At 35.1% G+C, this 7,673-nt stretch overlaps 1 protein-coding gene across 2 annotated transcripts in view; it reads right to left on the reverse strand.

Annotated features, from left to right (window-relative positions):
- The window catches only part of LOC132699890 (protein tweety-like), a 28,750-nt gene extending 21,175 nt beyond the window's left edge, over nucleotides 1-7,575 (reverse strand). For both annotated transcript variants that reach the window (XM_060666859.1, XM_060666857.1), the window contains exon 1: nucleotides 7,480-7,575. The gene's annotated coding sequence lies outside the window, so the exon portion shown is untranslated. The remainder of the gene's footprint in view (nucleotides 1-7,479) is intronic.
- Nucleotides 7,576-7,673: the final 98 nt, after the last annotated feature.

The raw sequence follows: 7,673 nt of genomic DNA on the forward strand, positions 1-7,673 counted from the left end.
TTTGGAGTTGAAAATTGTGTTAATCTGTAAATGTTCTTAAGGCGTATGTAACTGGCTTTAAGTTTTTTTTTTAATGTGAAAATCAAATGATAAGCAATTATCAAGTCAAACTTAAATTTTTTACTGTACTTACAACTGGAACAAAATTTTCTCGAATGTCCTTGTTTTTATTAATGATAATTGAGATTTTTGAGGGTTAAGTTTTAGGTTGTAATTTGTTTCCAAATAAGTTGAAGTTGTTGAGATCTGTGTTAAGTTTTTGTTGAACTTCTGCAATGGAGTGGTAAATGAAGTTCAGAATCAGAAACTGTTTATGCTTTGAATGTGTTACACTCTGATTTATATCAGATAATAAAAAGAAAATAGCATTGGGGAAATTACTGGCCCTGTGAAACACCTTGCTTAATCAACTTAAATTCGGAGGTTTGTAGAAAAGTGTTGTACCTTTTATAATTAGAACGCGACTGTATTCACCTGTTACAATGTCTTTCATAAGATTTATCGAACGAGAATCCGAAATACTTCTCTAAAAGTATCATTTTACCAAGTCAGTTTCGTTTCCCACGCATCCGAGCCACTTCGGACATTTCCGAGAGCAATCGGATATTTTCGGGGATATTTCTTACGGCTTGAATTTCAACGTTTGTCAATTATTCTGTCGGTCATGTCAGTGAATGTATTCCTGATGTTTTGCAAAATAGTACGCAAAAACTAAATGTCGTAGAAAACATATAGTGTGCAACACGTTTGGTAAACTTTTTGAGTCACGAGGTTATATATTTTTTTTATATACAGTTCTTCGTCGTTCCATTTTAAGTCAATTAAGTTAACGATATGCGGCAAATACATAGTCATAATAAAACGTACAAAGCAGTCTGCAACCTCTGAAAACGGCTTGCGGTACCCTAAAGAAAATTTTTATTTCCTTGGCACATCTGCCCGAAGAGTATATTTTTTTTAAATCAATCTGAAAGATAAGATTTAATCAGCTTACATTAATGCCATCGAAAAATCCAAGAATATCGTACTCATTACTATCTTGTCAATTGCCCGACATTTATTAGAGCACTCGCAGTACTTTTTTTTTAACTGATTTAATTTCATTTAATTTAATTTAACCAATAATATCAGTAATTTAATTTCATTTAATTTAATTTAACCAATAATATCAGTAATAAAAATAATTTCGCCATCTTTAGCAACACTTTCAGGGTACCTAGCATTATTAAATACTTATTTTCGTTTTTTCTTTTTCACAAAATGGCCTTACGCTGACAATACGAAAACAAAAAAAAGAAAATACGGACTCTACACGGAGTGTTTCGGAATATAATACTGATCCTTATAGATATATATAGATAATAAAAATCTTGTACAGAAATGATACAGATTGCAACTCTCTGCGTCAACTCAAAGGCAAATCTTCTCAGTAGAAAATCATGATCAACTCCCCTCTCAGGATAGGAACCCTCCTCCTGGAACATCAGTAACCTTTTCTGCACTACTTCATAAAATTTCCAGATCCTTTACAGTGGCAAGTCTAGTCTACACTGCATACGGTAATTAAACAGTATATGAGTTTTTGTGAGAGATAGCGCAGCAAATATGGCCCTCATACGAAAAACTTTGGTCGGACTCAAAAGTTATAACTTATAGCTGCTCTGCACGGATTGTGAATTTAATGTGCAAAGACTACAAATACCAGAAAGAACATGTAGTCCAACTTGACCTTGCTTCTGCAGGGAGTCAAGCACATAAGAAGACAGGGAATATAAGTTGGTGATACGTGATCTTTTCATAAAAAAATAGGTTTTAAACGGCATTCAGCAGAAACTATTAGTTACAAAACGTCATACGACCTGTCATTTGAAATCCGGTGTTCAACCGGGGCAGCGTTCAATAATCAACATGGCCGCTGACAGTTCCACAATTTATAGCTTGAAAAATAGTTAATTGTCTCTGCTGTCCCTGCTGGCGTACAGTGCAGGTTAGTGTGTAAAATGCCCCGAGGAGCATGAATTTTGCAATGTTTGCAAGCCCTGCCATTATCTAATAGCTATAGCTGGGCTTTTCTCTTGAGTTTACTATTGAACTTTGAGTGTTACTTAAAGCTAGAGTCTTAACGAAAAGAAAACATATTTTTATTGAAATTGGAGAGAGGCTATGGAAAAAACACGTTGAAAAATTTGGCAACCCTGTGTCGGTCGGGCACTCCCGAGAAGACCGACGATATGGCAACGCCCAGCCCGCTCGCTCGATCGATGCCAGGCGTGGCGATCCCTTTTCGACCAAGGCGCCCTTTTGTCCGCGTTCTTTCTTCCCGTTTCGATTCACGGCTACATAGCAATGCTACAAAGGCGGGCATTTGCGAATGAAAAAACTATGCGCGCAGCTGCGAAATTCCTGTTGCACAAATCCAATGCGACACGGAGTCGACAGCCCAGCTGGCTACGCGAAATAGCCTTTAATCCCTTTTGCGTTCGAAAGCATAAAACTGTGACGGATCGTGCCAAATCTAGATGACTGTGACCGTAGTGGGCTGACATACAGGGTGGTAAACCGAGACAAAAGTGAGGCAAACGCTGCAACAGCAAATAGCAAATAGTAATCAATAATACGAGTATTATAAAAACGTAGCAATATATTTTTTAAATGTATATTTTTGCCAGAAATGTGTCAAAAGAACCGTGACTGTTTTTGAATTTTAATGAATCAAATGCAAATTCTACTGGCGACCACAGTCATCGCATAAAAACAATCTTTTTCAAAAATGAATTATACAGAAAAGAAATACCGATTCGGCATTACTTTCGGATCCCAAACCATTAGTTAAATTTACCAAAAATTTCGAGGTTTTTTTTTTTAAAGCAATTCGATTATCGCGTCGAATTTTTGTAACCAAAACAAAGGCGATTTGTTTTAAGACGGTCGCCTCTCGGTCCGTGTTAACGACAGCGATTTAATTAGTAAATGGATCGTGCGAATATCATAAACGTCTTTTCTACGTTTTAATTTACGAGTTAGATCGCGTGGAGGAGATTTAATTAACTCGGCCTAATCGGGGTGAAAGTTTAACGAACGGGAATGATTTGATTAGACGGCGCGTCGGGGCAAGGGGGGCAAATATTTTTCGTAACATTTATGACCGTTGGATTGGCAAAAGAAGTCCGCTTCTATTTTTGGCATAAAATTCAGGATGCGTTAATCATTTTGTAATTCAACAAAAGAATTACAAAATGTATCGAAATGCATGGTCACATCTACTTTGTTTTTTGTAATTATTAAGCTAGTTAAATAAAATCTGATTTGATTACAATTATGTTTAGGGTTGTGGAATTGAGCGGTTCAATTTTTTAAAAACAATGAAATTTATATTTATTTATATTTTTATTGGGATTCCTCGAATCGCTAAATATCGTATTCGGGTATTCCTTGAAGAAGGTTATAAATTGCACATCAGAAACGCATAACAATTTATTATAAAATACAAATTATTATTAAATAATGATAGATAACACTCTACAAGATGTTATTTAAAACATTTTGATTGAATTTGATTAGTCATTTAAGAAGTGGACAACTGACCTGCCCCAACACTAATTATGTCTAAAAAAATTTCCTTATATTAGTTTTTCATTAATAATAGTAATAAAAAACACAATAGGTTTTTTTTGTATTAAGAGTCTTCTATCTTTGTCGGTGTTCACTCGCAACTATTGGTGAGTTCATTTAAAAGGAATATCTTTAATGATAAATTAATAAGCTCTTATCTTGATTCGGGTTTAAAGGCCGTCGTCGGTTGGAATTACTTCCTAACGTTGCGCTAGCACGAGTGGCGAGCTTCTTCAGAGGTCCTTCCATCTCCGATGTTGGACGAAGATGGAAGGACCTCTGCTAGCGAAACGTTAGGAAGTAATTCCAATCGACGACGGCCTTTAAACCCGAATCAAGATAATAGCTTATCAACGGGCCGCGAAAGCCTTAACCAATTTAAGAAATTAATAGTCGGCTATTACTTGGTCTACAAAAATACCTTTTTACTTAGAACATACCAGAAAATGACTCTGTCGTATCAGAAATAAAATTACGGAAGTTTCAAAAAAATAGCATGGTATTTTTGCAAAAAAAGTGTGTGCACGTGGCGCCATCTATAAGTTATCGCAGCACTAAATACACAATCTACTTACTCATACTTGCGAACGTAAAAACGACAAAACCAAATTACTTTTATCAGCCTGTACCTCCGTAAATTTTGACTTTGACATATGGAATACTGATTATCTATGGCCCATTCGTTTTGAAACACCCGATTATATGAAAATTGTCGCATATGTGTACATATATCAGTGGAAAATAATTTCTTAAGCATTTTCGGAATCGATATAACGTACGAATTCCATTGAATACATAATATGATATAATTTAATTAAATAAATAAAAAAAAATAATAAAATATGTTTTACATATGACGAAAAAAATATCTACTAATCTACTTTTGAAAAAAGAAAAACTTAAACCCGGTAGACACCATACTTGAAACAAAAACGCGTTGTCATTGAATGTGACAGCAGGTTGTGACATCAATTCGCTCGTAGGATTACGCGGCAGCCAGACAGTAGCATATAGAACCCATTAGAGAACGAAACCGCCTTGGTCTTGCTTTTGTAATCTTGTGTTTAGTATCAAAAACAAAGTTTCGAAAATGACCGAAGCCGGTTTTTTAAAAGGCCAATCTGATAATTTACTTTCAGTGGATATATTTATGGGGACATCTTATATATAAAACATCGAAAGTTTTTCTTTTGCTGAGGTTCACGGTGTTAAAGCTAAGCTAATCAGCTTAGAGTTTTCTAGTTTTTAAAATTCAAAAAACAAAAGGATTTTTTTCAACTAATGGAAACCTAAATACTGATTTTAAAGTATATTGGCATTGATAACTTAAAGTGTTCTGTATTTTGTAGAATGGGTGCAAGTTGAAAGAGTTAAAAATGTTTTCACGGTTAAGGCTGAACATAATGTTAACAAAAAACGACTTTTATTTTCTGGTAATCGAATAAAAAGTTTGTCTGGCGTTTTACGGTTGTACTCAAACATGATGACACGATTTGTAATATTGTTCTTGTGTTGCTTCCATTATTATCATTTAAAGATCACTAAGCACAAATACAAACGGGTAATAATATAAACGGTAAATAATATAATTCCCTCTGAATAACCTGAGAATAACACTATAACATGTCACCGTATCGGTCGAAAAGCAGCGGTATGACGTCACGATCATTTAAAAGGAATAGCCAGGTGTCACAACTTGAATTATTTATTGCAACTTAAATATTGGGTTCTAAATGTTGATAGTTGGTGTGAGTTATTTCTATACATAAACAAATATATTAAAGAAATAAAAAAATGTGCAAATTCCCCGTTTCTACATGTATTCCTTGTAAATTAGGCAAATTAGAATTTATGTGTGAAAAACGACTAAATGCGTTTGTTTTAGTAACCTCGATAAAAAATGTAAATACAGTCGAAATCGCGAAAGATCACTATTGAATGTATAAATGTTATACCGAAAACTATTTAGTTTCACTTTTGTTAAAGCTACGGGATACTAGAAAAAATAAAGGAAAATCAACTAGATAACCTTGCGATAAGGAAATCAATTCCAATCTTATATTCAGCTTACTGTTTAGAAAAAATCAACAAGCTTATCAAAAAATTACAATTCCAGGAAAAAAAATGAATTGCTTATAACAAAATTTAAATATTATTATTCTGTACGTGAAGGATACTTGGTGATTTGCACTACAGTACTTAGGCCTCTTATGAGACAACCGCTCTCCTTCATCGCAAGTCTAGTGGTTCCACATAGAAGGTGAAAGTGTTATCTCCCAAATATCGCCATCATAAAAAAATTTCAAGTCAACCAACACAAAAATTAATATATATACCTAACATAATATTAGCTTGTCTTGTGCCTATCACCCAAAAATTGGAAAAATTGGAATATAGATATATATGTTACATCAGCAAATGACATTCTTACCGGCAAAGCGGTAACGTCCACCGATTTTGTTTTCTGTGGTTGCTGACCAACCAAAACTTACCGTCACATGTTCTATAGTGCACACTAAGATTGCCGCTTGTGTATTTAACGTAAATTTGACAAAAAAAAAAAAAAGTGGAATGCCTTTATTCTCCAAGTGTTTTGTGGCCCGAGATTACTGCCTCGATTTAATTGCTATGGTTTTTGTTTTTGAAGTAGTTAAAAACATCTGAATAATGGACAGCTTATCCGTTCTCTACGTTGTTTACAATTTCAAGAGGTTACTATCAAATCGACCGTTCTTTACGTCGTTAGATTTCTTTGTGGCCTAACGACCGGAAGCGTCTATTTGTCTATTAAAACCGCGTACCTTCCAACCGGGAACAAACAGTTAGGCCACACGAAAAAAATCACGTCATCCAGCGATGGGTTAGAAAGGATGTCGTATATATTTGCCTGAAAACGCGGCCTATTCATGAGCGCAATTTACAACACAAATACACTTCACCGAGCAAAGGCGCAAATTAGATCGTTTTATGTTAAATGGACCGTCGATAATTCATAGCGACACAATTTTCAGGGCGCGCCCTTTCAAAAAAAAAGGTAATCCTCGAGCTAGGTCGCACTATTCTACAAGGTCTTAAATTGAAAAACGTTGACATTTTCACGCTTTTTGACGCTAATGCGAAAATAATACACAGAATTACATGCAAATATATTCTTACCAAACCGGAAAACGAGAGCTCTCGGGCGCAAAATGGACGAGATCGAATGAGAGTATCGTACAAAAGGCGATTTTATAATTTGATTTAAAAATTGAGTAAATTTTTAATTCGATAAAACAGATCGTTGGTTTGATGATTGCACCAATTGCCCTACAGACCTAATAAAAACTTAACGACCGCAACGACAGAACTAAAGCAATTTTTCAATTGAACCTTACGTCTACTAAAATCAAACCACCAATTGGGTTTGAACCGAATAAATTCAATATGAAACAGTTTGGAAAATTAGTCCCAAAGAAAATTCATTTTTCAACGGTCTAAATGCAATTATTTGCCATCGTACCCACGGTGACACGAAGTAGCAACATCGAATAAACATTTAATTATTGAAAATTTGGGTAATCTAAAGTTCATTAAGTGTATAAACAAGTAAAACCTCTCCGGGACCGTAGACCTTTTCATTTTAACATTTTTACGCAGAATGTTGAAGAGTCGAAACGTATACGAAAACGTCCAAAGATTAATCAAATTTTGATAACTTCCCCTATTGACATAAGGACCTATGCTTTCGGAGAAACGTGAATCACTCCTATATGCCAGATCTACCCCCGAAAAAACCCGATTTATAAATTAAAGTGGCGCCCTGGCGACCCGCAGACCGACGTCGCGGTCAAACAGCACTCTTTTTCCATGCTTATATCAATTTTTTACCTGCAAACAAGTCAAATATCCAACAAACTCAACAGAAACACACACATACACCCACACACGGAAACCACGGAGCGAAACTGAACGGAGTTTGAACTGGGCCGCGTCCAGATGGCGCTTCGAAAAGTCAATAATGCATCTGATTTATGCAACCAGTCGTACACTCCTATAAATTTAAAAAATGAATTGTTGATTTT

The sequence above is a fragment of the Cylas formicarius genome, unplaced genomic scaffold (genome assembly GCF_029955315.1).
Source record: "Cylas formicarius isolate icCylForm1 unplaced genomic scaffold, icCylForm1.1 PGA_scaffold_3__17_contigs__length_32017465, whole genome shotgun sequence".
Classification (NCBI taxonomy): domain Eukaryota; kingdom Metazoa; phylum Arthropoda; class Insecta; order Coleoptera; family Brentidae; genus Cylas; species Cylas formicarius.